Below are 21771 nucleotides of genomic sequence, written 5' to 3' on the forward strand. Positions count from 1 at the left end.
GTACACAAGCAGATTGAAAACTAGGCAGCCCTGGGCCGTGGTGCATTCAAACAAGAAAGGGGCACAGGGCAGCTCTAAGAAACCCTAATCAGTCGTTTAATCTGTAAATAAAACGCACACAAATCCGCTCGAGAGGCAAAATCAGTTCTGGCGTCTGCTGCTTCTGCCTGCTCAAGAAGGGGAGGGTACAGCGCTCCCGGGGAGGAGGAGTTCCTTTTCCGAAGACAGCCGAGGAGCCGGGGATTCAGACATTCCATGGGAGGCGAAATATTGCACAACACCGGCACCTGCAGGAAGCACTGCCCATCCGCCCGCCTGCTTTGCGCTGCTCCGCTTTCCGCGGGTTGGGAGGCACAGCACTGACTGTTGCAGAATCCACGCCTGGACCTCAGTGACGGGAATTTAGGAATCGCAGAGCGGACTTGTTGACCTGTCCTCTATCCCGGAGAGGGGCTGCGCCCGGTATTGAGTACCTGAAGTTGCCCGCGCTTCCATTTTGGTGCATCTTTCAGAATTGTGTGAGTACCGTATGTTGGAGTCGTGCCTCTGCTGCATTCTGCCTGACTGACTGCTGTGCGCTAGAGGAGGGCGCAGGCGGACGCATGGCTATTACTATTCACGCTGCAGTGCTCGCTTTAGTCGGTTTTCTGAATGAAAGAGTGGAAAGCGACCTCTCGTAGGTGTGATAATCCTCATGCTAGCGCTATTAACACATCTGGAATTTCTGTTATTTTCCTTTGATATGACATGCTCTCAGGGTAAATGGGTACACGGTACAGATGCAAGCAGATGTGAATGGGGTGCACAGAATTGTCACCCGGAGTGCTTGACATACGTCACTTGATGACAGCACTGAAGAGTGAATAATTATGCATTTTGCATGAGAGTGCAACGTCCGCGTGCAGCTGGCTGGCTGCTGTCCTGGGATTACGTGCGCTGCAGTCTTCCCTAGGCTGGAAGCTGTTCAGGTGTATTGCACGGCACCAGAAAGACGCCGCACTTTCGTTTCAGATCTATAACTTGCATTGGCTAGTCTTCCCTCCAACTCTTTTATGAAAGGAATACGACCACACCACAGTGGATGATTGGGAACCCGCGAATACCCCGTAGAGAGATACTCACGACATCTATGTCTGAACCCCTTCACGTGTGTCCGAAAGGTCATCGCTTCACCAGCCTGCGCTCTGCTGCCTTGATTCTAGCTTGTATTGCACGTACAGCCAGACATTCATTCGTTCGTTTGGGGCGTTTTCTGTCTGAATCTGAATGAATTAACACGTCCTGCTTGATGTTAGATAAGTGTGTTTGAAACACGTCATTTGTAGCGAGTAGGGATATTACTACTTCCTCGTTTTGAGTATAAATGCAGTGCGCCGCGTCAGTGGCGGTCAGCACTGGGTCAGTGGCCAGGTACAGGTCTTCTGACTTCACGCCCTGCTCTGTAGAATGCAGTATGTTCTATAGCCCACCCTGCATACTAGGGCTGGCTCTGTGTGTTTTCAATTGAGGACATCATACATGTCAACCTCTTGCTTGCATAAAAAATGCGGGTGAAGTCCGACTTTTTTTTAGAGGTTGACCCTATTAAGGTCAATGGGGCATGAACATTTTTTTGGAGAGTGATATAGTTTTGAAAAGCAGGTGACTCCGTTAAAGTCATTGTAGGCATTGCTTGTGCCTTGTTAAGAATAAAAGTAAAAAAGCAAAATTCCAGTGAGATGACAGGTATAGGACATTAGGACAATTCCTTTATTTTGAATTCACCTGCCGTTTCAGGTCATCTCTTTCCTGAACATGATTTACATTTTTTTTAATATGTGGTTCGTTTATCTTAAGGATGCTTTAAATAATAGCAATTATTCTTGTGGTCTGCCATAATGAAACCGATAATATTTAAATGTTTTTCGTGAATTATACTTTCCTACAAGGGTGTGGACATTACCCGACAGTATGAGTGTAGTTTTAGGGTTTATTCCTCTGCATACAGTGAATATAAATAAGTTAAACTAAATCTGTGCCTGAGAGTGCATGTTGCACCGGATAGGGTTCCATGCCTGACCACTACAGTTAAGTAATGTTCTGATAGAGTGACAAGGTTTAAGGGGGTTTGAAAGTCATGCACTCATTCTAAATATTGATATTAAAAGACTACTAGGAAATCATATGCTCTGGCTAAAAAATACCTAAATTAAATATTCACACCAGAAGAGTCTATGTGCCTTGACAGCCCTACGTGTCTTTTCGCTCTACCCCAAAACTTAATTCTTATACTAATGTCCTCAAATTTATAATATTTTAATGATATACAAGAAAAGCTGTGGTGTAGTTTTGAACAGAATGAGTCTGGGAACACGTTCTCAGTGCAACCCGGCTGTGTTGCTAGATATGTCTTCACATTTCCTCTTGTAACTGATTAAACTGCGTTTTATATTCTGAAGAAATCTATGGATGATCAGAAAGAATTTTAGAAACGTCCATGTGGGCCTCTGCCGCCCAAATGAGTTACAACTAACCATCAGGTGCTGATATAATGATGAAAGTATCAATAACAAATCTATTTTAATTCATAATAGAAGGACACTTTGCACATTGTTCATGGAATCATTTGCTAAATCAAATGTACAGTATGTGTGTGTGTGTGTGTGTATATATATATATATATATATATATATATATATATATAATTACCTACTGGCGGTCGCCAGTAGGTATATATAGTTAGGATTTTTTCTCTATGGGTTTTTTGAAAATTCTATGTCTAATAACTTTGCCGTTTGTGGACGGAATTGGCTGAAATTTTCAGGAAAATGGCACATTTTGTTTCTGAGCAGCCTTTGAAAATTTGGGGGGGGTTCGTCAAGGGGGGGCCGAGAAAAAAGGGGGGTCCCAAAACGCGTTTTTCCCATGTTAATTTCCATAGGGCGGTTGGCCTCACTTTTAGCCCGAACGGCTGAATGGATTTGCACGAAACTTGGCAAAATTGTAGGGACTGGTAGCCCGATGTGCCTTTTGTAGGTCTCAATATATGTGCTCCAGTGGATTTTGAGAAATTAACGTTTAAAAAAAGATATATATCTGTAAGCGCGGACCAGGCAGCGCACTGGTTCGCGGACTTTTCGCGCAACGGAGCTTTGTGAAGCGAAGCTGATTGGTTCTCCGGCGTCTGTCAACATTCCAAACAGTCCGTAGCGGCCGCCATCTTGTCTCTCGGTAGGATCGAGAGACAAGAGGAGGTCAAAACAAAGGGGGAAATAACTATAAGGGGGCATAGTAGATCCTCGCTGACCCCCTAGGTTTGATGTGGAGGTTTTAAAAGGGCCCCGCGGGGCAAAAAAAAAAAATAATAATAATAATCGAACGGCTGAATGGATTTGCACGAAACTTGGCAAAATTGTAGGGACTGGTAGCCCGATGTGCCTTTGCTAGGTCTCAATATATGTGCTCCAGTGGATTTTGAGAAATTAACGTTAAAAAAAAAGTATATATCTGTAACAGCGCACCGCTTCGCGTACTTTTCGCGTTACGGAGCTTTGCGAAGCGAAGCTGATTGGCTCTCCGGTGTCTGTAAACATTCCAAACAGTCCGTAGCGGCCGCCATCTTGTCTCTCGGTAGGATCGAACAGCTGAATGGATTTGCACGAAACTTGGAAAAATTGTAGGGACTGGTAGCCCGATGTGCCTTTGCTAGGTCTCAATATATGTGCTTCAGTGCATTTTGAGAAATTAACGTTCAGAAACAAGATATATATCTGTAACAGCGCTCCGCTTCGCGGAGATAAAATTATATGTGTATTACCTAGCTGTTGCTTTTGTTGATTATTTTTTTATTTTTTTTATTTTTTAAGGATTGTTTATTGTGTTTCATAATTTATTAAACTTTCTAACGCGGCGCGTCATATGACGCATTACGCGACAACGCAGGTCCAGAATATAGTCAAAATGTCTCCACCAACCAGCGGACGGCACACAACCCCTTTCAGCAGGCTAAATAGTTCTGTTAAATGACAACAGAAGGGACAGGCAACAAGAACCATCAGTCAAAGAGGGGAGGGCAAGTTCTTCTCTACCGGGTGACGTTGGAGCGCTACCGGAACTGATCGAATTGGTAGTCTACAGTGTTTCTGGATGTTTCAGACTGAAGCTGGCGTTAGCATGAGAGCACCACCATTTCGTAGCTCCGTCGTGGCCATTCCACGAGCAATCATGCTAGGCGCTCCCCACCAGAAGCCTGCGGGAGTCGGGGGCCCCCAAGACTTTTGTAGAATCTTCAAGGATGAGGGGACGCTTTCGAGAATGGAGCCCAAGCTCTAGCAGACAAGCGTCCGAGTTCCAAGGTGTCGCAGGCCCATTTAGTGGACCACGCCCAAATCTGAAGAGATGGCCGCCATTTTGAGAGTCCTGTGGCAGCCGCCTATCGCTGCACCGCAAGAGCGGGAGCAACTCAAGTACATGGTGAGCGAGACGCTGTAGTCGAAAGAGCGGGCGGTAAACAGCTGAATAGCGGAAGAGGCACAGTGTAGCAAAAGCGGGCTGAATGGCAAATGAAACGGAAAAGGGGTGCCCCACTACAGCGTGTCTTTAGGTGAAACGGATTGTGGGACAAGGTGAAGAATGGAAGAGTCACCAAAAGGAAAAAAGTTCCGCTTGACCCCGGGAGCCGGCCACCTATGTCGGGGGCGATCTCAGGCAAAACCAGGGCAACACGACTTGGGGAGGGGGCCGGAGCCAAGCGCCCCCTCCGAGTCCGCGACATGACACCGTCCCTCGGGGGCCTCCGTCAAGCGGTTCAGGGTGGCACCGCATCACAACAGCCCCCACTTACTTTAAGAATAGTGAAGATGAAGCAATTGCAAATAGGCTTCAGACAATGTTACAAGCACTCCTCAAAACTTTGAACTTTCAGAGTGCATGAGTTGGGACAGCGAGGGGTGATTTGGTTTCTCGGACTGTTTTTCTGGTCTCTCACCACTGGCATACTTTAACGTTTTCTTGTTTCTAGGACATTAATAGGTTTTATCATTACGTTATGTTATCGTTTCTTTGTTTGTTGTTTAATAAAAGTTCATGTTCATCAGTGGCCTACTGATTTTCGTTTTCCTATTTTTTTCTTTCCAGGTTGTTTCATGGTAAAGTTTCTGTTAACAGGATACAGTGATCACTTCGTTATTATTGCATATGTCCTTTTCACTAGGGGTGCTCTCTGGTCGGGCCAGATGACGTATCTCTAGTAAATGGTCCGGGTGAAAAAGGTGCATCAATCAGTGGGGAGTAGATAGGCATGACAGATTACAACGGGGGAGAAAGGTCCGCATTACGTACCCTTTCACTACTTGCAAAGATTTTCCTACGTTTATTTGCAAACAGGGAATACCTCCAAAAAGAACTAATTCCCAAACAGTCAATGTTCGGACAATCAATCAATCAATGAGGAATGAAATAGGTACGACGTGTTAAAGGCTTGCGTTACCTACCCTTCACTATCTGCAAAGGGAGATAGAATATTCCTATTCTTCCTCGTTTGCAGGTAGAGAAGATCGTTAAGAGAATTAACTTCGAACAATTCAATGCTCGATTGAAACAATCAACAAGGGGTACTGTGAACACAAATGAACGCCGCTTATATACATACGCATTGCTATTTTCAACAGGTTGTTCCTAATGTTTCTATTTTAGCGAGGTCAAAAGAGATCCCATTAGTGGCCTACTGATTTTGCTCGATTCCTTTTGTTTTTTTACACGATTTTTCGCTATCTGCAAAGACTAAACAGAGTATTGCGACTCTGTGCTTGTTTGTAAATAGAGAATGAACCAAAGAGAACAATCAATCAAATGGAGAGAGAAGCAGGCACGACGGATTACAAAGGGGGAAAGGGCTGCGTTAACTACCCTTCACTATCTGCAAAGAGAGAGTACTCCTAATAGAAATGAGGGGTGGGGGGCAGCAATCAAAGCAGATCAGTGTGCATAAACACGAAGAAAAAAATTTCTTACCACGTACTTGACATTCGACAGCTTATGATATTTGCTATTAAAAAACCATTGAAATTCACTGAAAAAACCATAGGTTATAGACCATATATAGTTAGGAATTAGCATTTACAAAACCTTGAAAATTCACTGAAAAAACCATAGGTTATAGACCATATATAGTTAGGAGTTAGCATTTAAAAAACCTTATTTTACTCACACAAAACCATTGAAATTCCATATATAGTTAGTTGCACTAACTATATATTGCGCACCCGCAATCCACTGCTGATGATGTCACATATTACATCATTCATGACATGGTCAGTGACATCACTGATGACATCACTGATGACATCTCAAATGACATCACTGATGACATCACTGATGACATCTCATTTGACATCAATGACCACATCACTGATGATATCATTCATGTGACAATACAATGCATCTCCTCACATTTTAATATAACCTCTGTTTCACCCAGTGTTAAAAACAGAGTATAATTTTTGAAACCATTGACACACCAATACTAGTTACTACATACGTACTCACTGATTCCTACGTCTACACACACATTCACTCATTCACCCATACAATCATTCATACATACAATCACTCATCTTTACAACACTATCATATGCACTCATAAACCTATACAGACACTCACACTCTGCCACTCATCCATGGAGTTACTCACACACCTAGTCAGTCCTGTAAAGAATCAATCACACTTCCATTTTCTTGTCTATACAGTTAAACATAGAGCACCTTACATTTTCAAACATATAGTAACACATACTTACTTTCTTATACAATCATTGATACTGATCTGCACAGAGTCACACACCTCCCAGCCAGCCACACACACACTCAGTCTCCCATACAAATACTTGGACAATCAATCAATAACCCATATAGTTAATCATATAGCTACTGATCAACACATGCAGTAGTTTACAGAACAACAGACATAATGATGCACAAATTAAGACAGTTTAGTCACTAACCCATGCACTCAGTGAGACACATTTAATCACTCACTCATACATTCAGTCATGCACCTACTAAATCCTTCGTCCAGACAGTTATACATCTACTCATTCTTCAATATCTAAAACATATTTAAACTTTACAGAAACACACAGTCACTGGATGATGTCATCAGTGATGTCATCAGTGATGTCATTTGAGATGTCATCAGTGATGTCATCAGTGATGTCACTGACCATGTCATGAATGATGTAATATGTGACATCATCAGCAGTGGATTGCGGGTGCGCAATATATAGTTAGTGCAACTAACTATATATGGAATTTCAATGGTTTTGTGTGAGTAAAATAAGGTTTTTTAAATGCTAATTCCTAACTATATATGGTCTATAACCTATGGTTTTTTCAGTGAATATATATATAAATATATATATATATATATATATATATATATATATATTGCACAGTTTATTTGGAAGATATTGTGTTGTTTTAAACCGCCAAATTATAAACAGTATCAGAAGTACATAACGATAAAAAATAAAGCAAGAAAAACAGTTTGACTACCATTAATACATTACTGAAAAATAGGCATACATGTCAAAAAGCGTAAGGATACGTTTCATATAAGCAGGTAGCAAATCCAAAAGATTGTGTGTAACTATCAATTGTGTGAGATTTAGATGCAAGTGTGGTTTGTGCATGCGCATTACTCTATTGTGTAACATCATATCTGTTTTTATATTTGAACCTTTTCATGAAAGTACGTGTAGGCGTTGTTTCAAGGGATCGTCATGGTAGAATCCTTTATATTCTAAACATAAACTTGTGAATTGTACAAGGCCTAATTGGCTGATGGAAATTTGTAAAAGGAGCATGCCAAAGGAAAGGCTCAAACGCTTAGTAAGAGGAATTATTTTAATTAATGAATACAATCGTTTTGCTGACATGTCAAAATTGCAATTAAACTGGCTAATCTAATAACCAGTTTAAGGAATTTCGTACTTTTCATAAAGCACTCAGTGTAATTAGAAAGCGGATTGTTCGACGGATATGCTTGTTCTGATGTCATTTTGTCTTCAGTTAAACTTCCTGGTTAGGTTTGTAGCCAGCACTGTGTGCTGAAATGCACATAGACTACCTCAACTGGTCTGACTTTACCATTAGGTCCAGGCTTTGATTAAAGAGTTTTAAAATGCATAATAATAATCCAAATTTGTAAAGCGCGAACGTAGCACCCCTAAAGGTTTCAGGGCGCTGGGGGCCATCGGGGAGATTAGGTAAGCTATAACCCAGAGTCACATAGTGCTGAGCTGGTGCTGGGGATCGAAACATGAGTACTGTCTTCCGGAGTCAGCCACTCTGGCTGCGGTGCCACACCTCTCCCTGTATCTATTGTCCACCATGTTAGTGCAGTGGACACCAGGCCCTAATGCCTTGTGGTTTTGTGAGGAACAACATTGCACCTTCACCGACCGTGGAGGTAATTTCCAGGCTGTCTTCAAGGGAAGGTAGTCTAGTGCTTTTAACTGGGTCTAAATAAGCTCTAATTGAGGGTTATAGCAGCATATTACTGCTGGATTACTCTTTTCCCTAGTAACTATTACAAGGCAAGGGATAGCAGTACAAGTGCCCCTTGAGTCGCAGTGGGCAGATGCTACTTCACACTGGTTGAGGTCTGAGATTCTCCTAATCTTTGTAGCAGGAACATTATTTTGACTCTCTAGAATCCAGCCTCAATCTTCCCCTCAGGATGCAAATGATGTGAAGGGGTCATGCATTGTTTCCAGATGTTGCCCCTTGGAACGTTCAAAAAGGATCTTTTAAATACATAGAGAAAATAGAATTTTAGAAAGTAAGAATTAAAATGGATAAAAGAAAAATAGAGAACAGACGTGAAGCAACTTTTAAAAAAGCCATTGGATCTGTTATGTTTGTAGTCATACACTTTAGTTAATGACATTACATTGAGATTTTTTCAACAGTTTCTAACATTTGCATGCGAAGTTTGACTGCTAATACTGTGATATTTGTTTCCTAATTAAGGCTACTGAGTTTGATATTTGTAAGAGGCCTGTCTGTTGACTATTTCAGGTAGTCATTTTGTTTAGGGGTCTATTGTATGAGGTGTTGGTCGCTGCTTTTTCCTTTCAAGGGCCTGTGAAACGAACAGCCATTTCTCGCAATTTCTTTTAAATACATTGAATGGTTCACTGTCCCCCCATTTTTCTGTCTGTAAATGCATTAATGCGATTTCTTATTATTTAGATGTTCTTTGTAAGACTTGCTCAACTATTCGACTTTTCCAAGGGTCTGTTCATTGAAGAGCAGCTTCTTGCCTATTTCTTTAAAGGGCCTTTGCAATTTAGAGTCATTTATTCAGATTGTTTTTAAAGGGACGCTCCAGGATCGCTTTTCTATAGAGGGCCTATTTAGGTAACCGTTGGTCTCCTGTTTGTTCTTAGAGAGAAGTTGGGCTGCAACTGTCCATGATGAACTTGTCACTTCCATTCTCGTTTGAGCATTTTGGGAACATTTTGAATGTAAAACAGAAAATTTGTGACCTCTTCCCCAAAGTTTCATTAGAAGGATTGTGCAGGGGATGTTGTGGGGACAGATGTTGCACACATCCAAACAATGACTCTGTGGTTGATGGATATAAATGTGCTGAACCACCCTTCAGAATTGGACTGCAGCAATAACCCCTACTTCACTTAAATTACAATGGTGATTACTATCTTTAATATAACATTCAAATAGTTTTCCACATATCCATTCTACATAATCAGCCAAGCCATTTCAGAGTGGTATACTCTTTGACCAGACATAAAAACCTTGTTGCATCAAAAAGATTGTGTTTCTACAAAAGTTGTTCATGAGTCACCTAACGTTCAGGCACTATATTGATCTTATTTGCCCTTCCTTCAGAAAAGGTCGATTAGGAGAAAGATTGACTCAGACTTTTGGTGTGGTACGTTGGAACATTAAATTGAATAGAAACACTGGTTCCCCTTTGTGGGTGAAACCTCCTGTACTTCTTGTTTTCTAAAAATGTAGCCATGTAAGAACCCCAATTCCCAGCTGAATAAGTGAACAAGGAGCCAAAATATGTGCTTGAAAGAACATATAAACGTTCCCATATTATACAAAGACTATTTAACTGTTCAGAGTGCCAGACATGTGTGTGATGTAGCAGTATCAAAGAAGCCAGTATCACACAGTGTGATTACCATTCTTCAGTGATGAGTATATGTAACTAATTATCTCAGAAAGCTACCACTACCTTCTATAACACACAGGTTCCAAGACCGCAAGTCGTGACAGCTAATGCAAATAAAGAAGAATGCTGATTGTTAATTTGCCTGCACAAGCTAATGTTGTTGTGTAGCAAAGTGTAAGCTGAATACCATTGTAAGGATGTCTGTTTTTAAGGAATGGTTCAAAATTCTCACATTTAAGGATTCATAAAGGCGGGCCCACAAAACTAAGATATTATGGTATCCCTCAATGCCCCCCACTTCACCTATGTTCAATCTAGCTGATTGTGGCACCCACTTTGAGTACCAGTCAATTTATTCCACCCCTAGGATAGATTGATCAGCAAGGGGTGTGTTACCAGAACCGGCAACAGAGATCATTCCTCTAATGTCTTTTGCCACTCCGCTTATAAGATTTTACTCGTATTAGATACTTAGTTATCTGGGAAGCATTGATGTACAAAGGAGTCCATAAAAGCAATGGATTTCTGATCCCAAATCAGAAAGCATGTAACCAGATGATACATACTGCTCTCTGCAATTTTTTCAGGTTCCATGCAGGAGTGATATCGATAATTGATTTTCCCATGTAGCAGGGACAATAGAACTACTCCAGAGTGACCAAATGGAAGTGGAGTGTCCATAGAGTGGCATTAACTGAAAGTGATTACTGGGCAGAACAACCACTTCCCCACAGCAATGTGGTCTCTTTATACACAATTTACCACTAACACTTAAAGGTCAGCTCACAAAGGTGATTCTGGTGTTGCATGGTGGACATAGACTATTTGAAATGTTCATTGAGCCAAATTTACTGATGGTCACTGGATCACTGCTTATGCATCTTCATAGAAAATCTAGCCCAATATTTCACATCCTCATCTTATCATCTTATCCTGCCATCCCTCAAGGAAGGTTATCTATCAGGCATTCAATAGAAAACACACACCTGATGAAACCTGGTATGACACAATATTTTCAACATATCCTTCTTGATGAAACCAATCTAGTGAAAGTCCTTCTTGAAGAAACATACATTTTTTATGGACTTGTTTGTTGTTGCTTTTAAGCAGGGGTTCCTCCCCCCTTAATCCTGTGACCTCTCTACTTTTTTCTATTAAAGGAGGGGTTCTTTTTTAATTCCACCTTAATCACCACCCCATAGTTCGGCAACCACGATCCCTTTTACCTCTCCCATATATCATAGCTCTTTGCGCTACACCACTTTTTCCCCAGACTTGAGGGTTTCTTTTGCCATGCCCCACAAATAACCCCTGCCACATCAACACTACCCCACCCACAAGTACAACCATCTTTCCACTCTTAGCTTAGTTTTAGTCTCATCTCCCCCCCCCCCACATGTTGTTGCTGTCTACGTCCTACTGGGTCACAGTAGACATAAAAGGAAGACTACCACAATCCTCTGAAAAAATGATATCTACTGTGTCCATTATTTTTGTGGAAAAAGTATTTTGTCATTTCTTCAAAATGAAATTTTAGCCTGAATTTGTCATGCTGACTTTCTTTATTTGAAAAAATGTGTCATATTGACAGATACACTTTCTTTTTTATTTTTTTTTATTTTTTTTGTCCTCATACGCCGATAAAGATTTATATTTGATTGTACCAAAAATCTTTATGGGAGCTCTTTTTGCAGACACCCAGTATGAATCTCACAATGCAAGCATGTGGATAGTCAGCTCAGTCTCTCACTAATCCAGACCCTAGACTGATCTTCGGGTGGATCATTCTGCAGAAAGGGCTAATCATTGGACAAAGTTGTTATAAACCATCAAGCCAAATAATGCAGGGAGTCCAAAAGTGCTTCCTTCTCTTCCATACCATAGTATCCAAGCTGAGAGTGTGCCTAATTGCCCTAATCCAATTAACATATGTCGGTATGGTGGAACTCACCCATAGTTTACATATTTCCCTACGGGCTAAGACAATTAGATACAAAAATAACTTATTATTATCTCGTGATACATTCTCATAATTAGAAGGAATTCCCAAAAAAATTTGTTGCGTACTAACCTGTATTTCATACCCAAATAGGTACACAGATACACTTTCACACAGTTAGCCTGGGGTAAGGCTGGTCTAGGCTAAAGTCAGAATATTATTTCAGTGGCACAACTAAAGATTGTCCCCGTCAATGAGACTACCTTCTCAGAGAAAATATGAAAAGTAAACACATTAATAAACAATGAAAGCCTGAAGGGATGCTGTTGAGTCAGGAATTGTTGGAAATTACGTTCTCAGACAAAACCATAAATACCTGATTTAAGGTAGTTAATACAGATTTTGTTACTGTCCTATTCGCGTATTTTGTGCTATACTTTTTGGTTTAACTGCATGAAATATAAAATGTAAACAGTCCTTCAGCCTCCTCTTTTATGCTGTCACATATTTTTTGGGTGGCCTTTTGCCGGCTGCTACTGGCGTTGGTACCAGTTTGCCTAAGCTTTTCAACACAGCTAGTGTTATTTACTGCAGGAAGATTGTATATTGAGTTAGTGTCTCTCAAATAGGTATTTACAACTGCACTTACCCCTTTTCCTGCCAATTCAACTCGTGTATGTTTGCGAAGTGTAATGGCTGAAACATATGTTGATGGATTGCCCAGACTGTTTTAAAGTATTAGATGGGTATGGTAGATGTTCCTGGCCTGATCTCGCTCGGTGGCCACAAAAGACTGTTGTTGCTTTTAGTACATTTAAGACTGTGACCCATAAAATGATACTTCGGAAAACCATTATTATATTGCAACTTTTATAATGGCTAGTTCAGAGTGCTCCTTAATCAGACATAACAATGTCCCACTAAAAGGCAAGGAAAGAGAGGAGGGCCAAGAAACTTTTTTGAGATCGGGCACTCTTGCCTGTTCCACCCCTCATCTCGCTAATGCACTCGCACTTTTATTGATTGATTGGTTACTTGAGGAACAACATACTCAGTGCAGTGAAGTTCAAGCTTTTCTTCTTTCCAGTTCCCACAGTTAGAAGGCTAGTGCATATGCTCAATGACAGGTCACAATGCGGGGCACATGAGTCTCCCTACAACTACATATTCATTTTCATTGGGTGAGAGGACTATGGATGTCAATTCACCGAAATGCCAGGGGTAGCGGAAGTGACATCACTCATCCTTTGACCTCCACTTTCATTCACACACGTACTTACACATAAACACAAAATTCACACATATTGGCTCTCACACATAAACAATCTCTCACCAGCAAGCACACACACAACATACATTTAAAAGCATTGATTACTTACTTCAGCTAGATGTCAGTCAAGCTTGCTGGTGTTTAGGTAATAGAGCAACGTTTGTGCTGGCTGGCTGATGAAAAGGATGTGATATCGGGGAATAAATTAGAGATTAACAATTTTGGGGTCATAGTGATTAAGAAGAGTTGCATCTCACTGTCTAAATGGATTCCCAGAACAGATGTAGATAGTTTTGGGTGATGTGGATAAGAGTAAATGTATCAGTTTGTCTGATTTGAGCATCATGCAGCACATGCTCCCCCTCCCCCACTCTCAAGCGCAGACGTCAGTGATGCAGGCTTTGAATGTGGCGGGTGATGGGATAGAATAAACAGAGATTGTGGGTGCTGCCAACAAAGAGGTGGTATGAGAAGCCAAATGAAGAACTTGCGCATAAAGGATGACTATTGCAACAACAGTAGAATGTCCGACAATCAACCTCGAATTGCCTTACCTTAAAAACCTTCAGCACGGGGACCTTCTTTCTAGTGCTGCTAAATTCATTTTGAATTTGATTAAAATTGATTCTTCTTATTATTTTATGTCACAACATATCCTTTCATATTTGTGATTCAAAATCGTCCCATTTTTTTTTTAACATATCCTTGTATATATGTAATTCGAAACCATGCCAGTCATTTACCACCACCTTTGTGTTGCCATATATGCAACAGTGAAATAAAAATAATACATTGATGGTCGCAAGTGAGTTATTGCCATTAAATTCTGCTCATCCAAAAATATTTACATGGTATATTTAATTTACTCCCTTTAAAGAGCATCAAGACTACACCAGTCAGTGCAAAGACTTGTATTTATAAAGGTAGTCGTGTACATATCGCAACATTCCAACTCTTTAATCCGCGCACGCGCCCTGATAAAGTGTCAATGCGATTTGTCCTCCTGGTTGGAACTATACTTTTATGGAGGTCTTTCTCAGAAGATGTGTCGGAGGAACTCTATTGTGTAACATCCCAATATTGCAGTTGCATTGTTAGTTCAGGACACATGTTCAGATTGTATCTTCCTAATATATAACCACATATTCTTTGTACTGGTTGTTTAGTCTGTTCAGTTTGTCTCATTCGTTAAAGACAGAGGATTCTCTATTGTGATATGTGATTGTTAATTAAAAACAAAAATGGATTGAAAGCCGCATGATAATATATGGGTGGTAGCAGAGCACCATGATGCTTAGTAGGACCAGAACGAGATTTAACTTGAGAGCCACTTGAGAAAATACTAAGACAAAGTTGCTTTCTAGAATATATTGTAATTGTCAGTTAGATGTACTGTTCCAGTAATATTATGGTACAAAATACACTTTTAACTACTACTATTTAAAATAGACAAACCAGAGGACCAGTGAGATGAAAAAGTTGAGGAGCAAAATCACAAGCATATGCATATACATCCTACAAGCAAGAAAGATACGCTTCCCAGTGGAAATGATATCATGAATATTTGAATAATGTACCACACCATGGTAGCCTTTTTGTCATGTGATTAGTAAATATGTTTGTGTTTAGTACTGGCCAATTAACATTAGACTTCATGAAATCTCTGCATTGCCTTGGCAGATATATAAGGTGGATTAAATTTAAAAAGGATTATTCTTGGCTTCAGACAGTCCTAATATGTCTGAAGCTAGGAAAGACGCCTTCATGATTGTCTCAAGCCAGGAGACAAATCTTGTAATCAGATACATAGTCTTTTCCGCTTCATAATGCCACAGATTTAGATATTTGGCATTGCTTGTAGCCAGGATTTACTGTAAATCTTGAGGCTTACTTTGGTCAATGGGCTGTAGTGTTCTTGCTACTTGCTATTGTCAGTAAAGTCACTGTGACATTTTGTGAATTTTTTGCATGCTGTCTGCCTAGACAAATCCTATTATATATTCTGATACTCGCACTTTCTCTCATGGATGAAGTGTAATGTCACAGTCACCCTCTGTTCTTCTATTTCCTTTTGAAAAATTCGGTTTTGTGAACAAAAACTTTTGCCGAAAAAAGTTGTGGTCTTTCCAGTATGTTCTATTTTTAAATGACTGTATACGTAAGAAATGGTAAAACTAATGTTTTCTAACATTGTTCATGTACCTTACTTAATTGTAGTGCATGACGATGACATCCTTACTTTCATCTTCCTTAAATGTCTGATAGATATTTCTACAGCTTTGTCTACCCTTTTCCAACTTTTGTTAACCGTGTGCATTTCTTTGTTTTAGAGACCTATGCAGGATGTTTTTTCACATGAGGGCCAACAGGCCTATACAATCCCTAGACCAGGTGTGTCTTGGGGTCATCAACCCCTCACTAAAAAGTATTGTGACCTCTTTATGTTCTGCCAGTGGAGGTCGACAGAAAAATATATTTTATCCATCTCTGCTGCTGCTGAAGCAAGAAGGTGTTGTCTTCTGTTTAAAAAAAAATAAAAATCTGTTTTTTTTCTCCAATCACAAGGGGTTCATAGGATAAAAAGACAGGACAACACTATCTATGTGTGATAAACTATGAGCAGGATTTGAAAGGGGGGGTCAAAGGTTACTAGAGCTTACTTTTGTTAGAAATGGGATTTCTGGTTGGCTAAGGCTTGCGCCAAAGCCAGGCAGAAACCACCACTCTCGTCAGGGCAAGGGAGTTACACGCCAAAGATAACCCCTGCTCACCCTCTTGGTAGCTTGGCACGAGCAGTCAGGCTTATCCCAGTGGCCATTTGTAAAGCATTTGCGCACGCACCGAGCAACAACATTCCAGGCACACTACAAAAGGAACTCCACACAAGGTTGTATCAAAAATATTCTATGTATTCCCATAACACATTTAAATAGTAATCACACAATATACACTGTGCCAACTGGCACTGGGCAATATTTACAAGGGATTATATACACATGACAGGGCCACATGGACCACTGTCAGAACCATCACAACGTGAACTTAGTGAAAGTAAAACAGATCATAAACGTACAACCAGTAACCACTGCTAATCACTATACTTAGCCTCAGCCTGTAGCATAAAGTACATTATGCACAGTATCACTTCAGGCGCAATTTACATTCCGCGCCAACCTCACCAGCATAAACACATTATGCAGAACCACCTCATAATCATAAAAACACATTTAGAGGTATCAAACAGGGTGCGTAATTATACTACATGCATTACATTACCTAGCACCACATAATCACAATAGGGCCTGGTGCCCTATAATCCTAACAGTCCCCCTGGCCAACTGGCCATTTCAAAAAGGGGCTCAAATGCTCTGTGTCCCAAAAGTCAGGGCGCGCTACCAATGCAGCGAAAGTCAAGGATGCGCAATCTGCCAGACCTAAACAGTGCAGCTGCCCACTACTTGCTGGGCAGCTGGGAAAGTATAGGGCAAAGGAGTGCATCTCACTCCTAACTAGAAACATGCCCCCAAAGAACTGTGCGCCTAAACGGTGCAGCTGCCCACTACTTGCTGGGCAGCTGTAAATAATGGTGAAGGCCTGGCACCTCTGTGCCACTTCTGTCCCTCTCAAGGACTCTCTCAAATAACTGGGCAAAAACGTTGCAGCTGCCTGCGCTGGCTTGGCACAGCTGGGAATAGAACAAATGGGCCCTGGCACAACTGTGCCCTCTGGGCCTTGCTGGTGCTCTTAAAACAATATTTTCCCTGTTGGAGCCACAGGGGGCTTTAAAATAATTATGCCCAAGCGTTGGAGCCACATGGGGGGGTTTGTAAATTAACATGCCTCCATGGAGCGCACAGGCTCCTGAAATAATCATGCCCCCAAGCACTGTGGCCCTCAGGAGCCCCTAAACGATTGGGGCCCCACAGGCTCTGGAAAGTAATTAGGGCCAAACGTTGGAGCGGCCCTCTGCCATGTGGGGCCGCTCAGACACTGCTGACTCGCCTTTTCGTGGAAGTCCCACTCCGGGACTCCCAAGGTAACTTTTGCCCATGTTGCATCTTCCCTCTGTCTAGCGGGGCAGCTGTAGCAACCATCAGGGTTGCGGGTACCGCCATGTACCCCGGCATACCCTCCTCCTCCCACCGGACTCCTAAAGCGGCCGCACTCACCGTAATCTCCCTTACCTTTCCGTGGCTTCCCTCAGTCTCCTTCTAGCTCCCAGGACCGGCGCCACTTCTCTTGTGTGGTGGCAGAGCTCTCTTCACCCGGGACCCCTCCTGGGACCCGGGACTCCTCATTACGTCGGCCACCTCGCTAATTCACCTGGGCCCCCTCCTGGGACCCGGGACTTCATCAATGGAGCGCAGGGAGGCGGGGTAGGCTCCCGTCCTCTCCAGTACATCCCGGTGCGGGGTAGGCTCCCGCCCGGGTTTTCTTATCCCTCATGCTTCCGGCCTCGCTGGTCTTCCCGGTCATGACATTGCCTCTCCTGGCGTCGCCAGGAATCTTCCTGGGCTTCCCTTGGCTCCGCCCATGTCACAACCCCAGGTTGCCTGACTTCCTGGTCGTGGTGCACTCGGGTCGCAGCAGTGATTCCTTTGCAGCAATGCGGGGTGGGCACCCGCTTACTCTAATAAGCACTTGGCATTAAAGAAGGGGTGGGCACCCACCAAAAATAGCATTAGAGTAGGGTGGGCACCCGCTCTCCGCAATAAATTTGTCGATGCGGGGTTGGCACCCGCAATGAGGCATCACGGGGGAATCCCTCACGCCGGGATTCCTTCCAACAGGACGAGCAGCTCAACGCTGCAAAAACCCACGCATTCCTCCTTCTGTGGGAAAATTGAAATAAAGAATAGCGCTCATGAGGCGCTAAATGTCAGCAAAAGTCCTGAAGGCCCTTGACTGCAAAAGTTGAGGCAAAAGGTCCTAATCAAGTCTTTAGAGAAGAAGGGGCCCTGCAGGGCCCAGGAAGGCAAGCCCTCCTGGCAGCCCTCCTGGGCTCCAGCAGCAGCACGCTCCCAGCAGGATCAGCACACTCCAAGAACTGAACAACTTTATGGGGACACAGCCTCTATATTGATATTAGCGAAACCCTCTGTTTCCCAGCACAGGGCTGGGGGGATACCAGTCAGAACTAGTATAGGGGAGCTTGGAGCACTTTGTTTTGCTCAGCTCCTCTCTCCTTTGTCAGGTGGGGGCTCAGTGCTCAGACGCACCACAGGGGGTGGCACCAGCATTTTGGAGGGAAGGCACAGTCCTATTTAGGTACCAGGTGCAACTCCTCCCTCCCATCTGCATGCAGATCTCTCTATTCACCACTGGGCAGACTCCCCCCTGTCTCCTGGAGCCACCCACATCATCCAGCACCTGTCAATCACAAGCCAGACATGCAATTCACACCAGGCAGGCAGACACACAGCACACAGAAATGCTAACTTCTAGGGTTTAAATCCAGATTCGAATGATGTAATTAACAGGCCTTGGCTTTTAATACGCATTTTAATCACAAGCCCACCGCACCTTTGTGGTTAACAGTTCCCTTTAGCTAAGGGTTGTGTGGCCCTCGGCGCACAAGTTCGTGTGGATTTTGCAAAAACACAACTTCCACAATGCATCATGATGGATGCTCACAGGCGCCGCATAGCCATTGGTGAGATTGCCGATCACGTGCACCTTTGACCCGGTTATACTATCAGAGAACCGCGCGGAGGTGCTGGTTCTGCATTACGGAGTGACAAACAGACCTGTGCGACTGCCACACGTAAAACGCCAATACCCGGAATTAGGTGAGAATTTGTGAATTATGTCCACGATAGCAGCACGCTCCCACAACGATCAAATTGTCGTGCTTAAATAGAGCTCGTTTGTTTCAGCTTCCTGCATCAACAGAAAACTCTGACTGTGTCTGAAATTCCTCGTCAGAATCCAGCCATGCATCGCAGATTGAGTAAGTAGCTCTTACGCTCGTTGACAGTTTGCGAACCCCATGCACATTGACAGACTTAAATAACACCGGGTCCACTCATTCTTCCAGAAATAAAGAATTGAGATGGCTGCGATCCATTTCTGCCTATGAATTGAAGAGGCTGCTGCCTGTTAAGGTAACCTTGTAGATTTTACTCAAAACAGCAGTTGCATGCAAGGCCATACAGGCTAGAGACTCAATCAGATTTGGTATCTCATTACAGACTGGCATCCACTGTGTTGAAACATATTTTCAAAGCCACGAATTGACTCTGGCAACACACAGGTACGATGTTCACTTAATGATTAAGTTAGCTGTGAAGGATTTTCGGGAAGCGCTATATTAAATAAGACTTTCCATTATTTTTGTTTTTGTCATAAACAGTTTCCAAAGAAAAGACTAATCCAGCCCTGATGAGAGTTTGGCAAACCATAGAGCCATAACTCGAAACGCGTCGGCTAAGCGGGATTAAATTCTTCGCAACAAATTTTTTAAACACTTAGAGTATTTGGATTAATTGCTCTCTGGGTGTAGAAATTGCTGTTTGATTTCATCTACAATTCTAGGACATTGAGTTCATATTGGGTATACGGATATATAAACTGTTTATAACTTCATGATATTGAGTATATGTACATATAAACTGTTTTTGACTTGCTGAATGTTATGTAATATATGTTTTGTATTGGATTTCACCGTATGTATAAATGTTTTGTAAATATGTGTAGAATCATGTACAGTATAATATAATTTGGGTATCATTCAATGTTTGTATTAATGTGACATTTTGTGTAGTAGATAATGTGTTCCTATTTTGGTTAAAAAGTAAACCTTTCCACAAAATAACAAAAAATAAAGAGGCACAAATTGTTGCCGAGATAAGCATAATCATTTTTGTTTATCTCCTTCTTCGATCGGGAATTTGATCTAAATCAATGGAGGTGTGGCTGCATTTCTTTTATTCTTGTGATTAAGGCCCTACCCCCCTCTATCCCTTTGGGCCAAACCCCCCCTTTTCTTGTACAACTTCTAAAAGTGGCACTTCTCCATCAGTCACCGTAAATCTGCGTACACCATTGCACAGCATTTATTCTCACGATTTCGCACATACTAAGCTCGCCCCTGCACTCCTCTCATAGGAACTACCAGGGACACTCATATCCCCCATGCATTCCTATGGGAGGGCAGGCCAGTCTCACCACGCATACACAGCGCACGCACATTACACTCGACCACAGTGCTAAAGTGCGCAGAGGCCTAACATCACCAACACCAGGTTACAGAAACAGGCTAGGGGAACACAAAAAGTTTCGGGGTGAACCTGCCAAAAGGGCCAAGTCCAACAACTGTTCTTGAGAAATTACTTGAACATGTTCCTCACCTGTTATTACTGCAGTGAATATGGAAGCGAAGATCAGAGGGAAGTCTGTTAACTGTGTTTTTTTACAAGAACTGCCAAGTCATCAAAATATTCTCTCTTGTTTGGACTGTGCAGCCTACTACACACAAGCAATGCTCTCTTTATGAGTGAAGGAATGGTGATTATACTGCTACTAGACGATTGTTGTAAATTAAAAAAGAAAAAAAAGCAATAAAACAAATGTTAAAATGTCTCTGCTTTTGTAAATTGTGACGTGCTTTATTAACAGTAATATTGACTAATAAAGCTGAAGAACAAATATTATTTTTCTCGACATTCATGTGCTCTGTAGAATTTCTTTGTACTAATCTTGTGAAGGGCCTGTTATTAAATCAACGCTTTTTTACACTCCATTTAAAGAGGTGCAGAAGAATATATATTTTTTAATCCAGCATAATGAACATATGATGTTACTACTTTTGAAAATACTGCATGTTTTTTTCTTTTTGGGGGGGGTGGTGTTTTCACGCATCTTTTTACAAAATGTACTATAGTGTCACCCTGAATGACCGTCATTTTATGGATTTAGAAAGTATAACGACGCAGAGTTGGCCTTTCGTGTTGACATTGGCCACAGATGTCTGCCACCAGCACCTTGAGGTGTTGTGCTTCTTGTTTATCACTACGTAATGATATAAAGATGACTTTACAAGTCAGTTTCACAGCCTTCATATGACAGGGATAAACTGATGGAGTAAATTGCACAATTTAAGCATCATTAACTGGGGACGCCTAGTTCTCATTGTGCCGACTGGGTAGTACACAGTCTGCACAGCTGGTCCCCTTCCCCCATGCCGCCCCCCCTCCCCCATGCTTTAAATTACTTAAATCCATAAGAGGGAGAGACAGCGATGTCAGTGATCAGTTGTCCCTATTGGTGCACACGCCTTACAAAGTATGATAAAAATCGCAGACTCCATCCTTTTTCCGTGAGTCATAGAACCTCTGTAAACACATCAACGTTGGCTATATAACATAAGTGCTTAAACCA

At 42.1% G+C, this 21771-nt stretch overlaps 1 protein-coding gene across 1 annotated transcript in view; it reads left to right on the forward strand.

Annotated features, from left to right (window-relative positions):
- The first annotated feature begins 250 nt into the window (after positions 1 to 250).
- The window catches only part of MYRIP (myosin VIIA and Rab interacting protein), a 1796584-nt gene continuing 1775063 nt past the window's right edge, over positions 251 to 21771 (forward strand). Inside the window, exon 1 of the mRNA XM_078663521.1 lies at positions 251 to 518. The gene's annotated coding sequence lies outside the window, so the exon portion shown is untranslated. The remainder of the gene's footprint in view (positions 519 to 21771) is intronic.

This window comes from Lissotriton helveticus, chromosome 10, assembly GCF_964261635.1.
Source record: "Lissotriton helveticus chromosome 10, aLisHel1.1, whole genome shotgun sequence".
Taxonomy (NCBI): domain Eukaryota; kingdom Metazoa; phylum Chordata; class Amphibia; order Caudata; family Salamandridae; genus Lissotriton; species Lissotriton helveticus.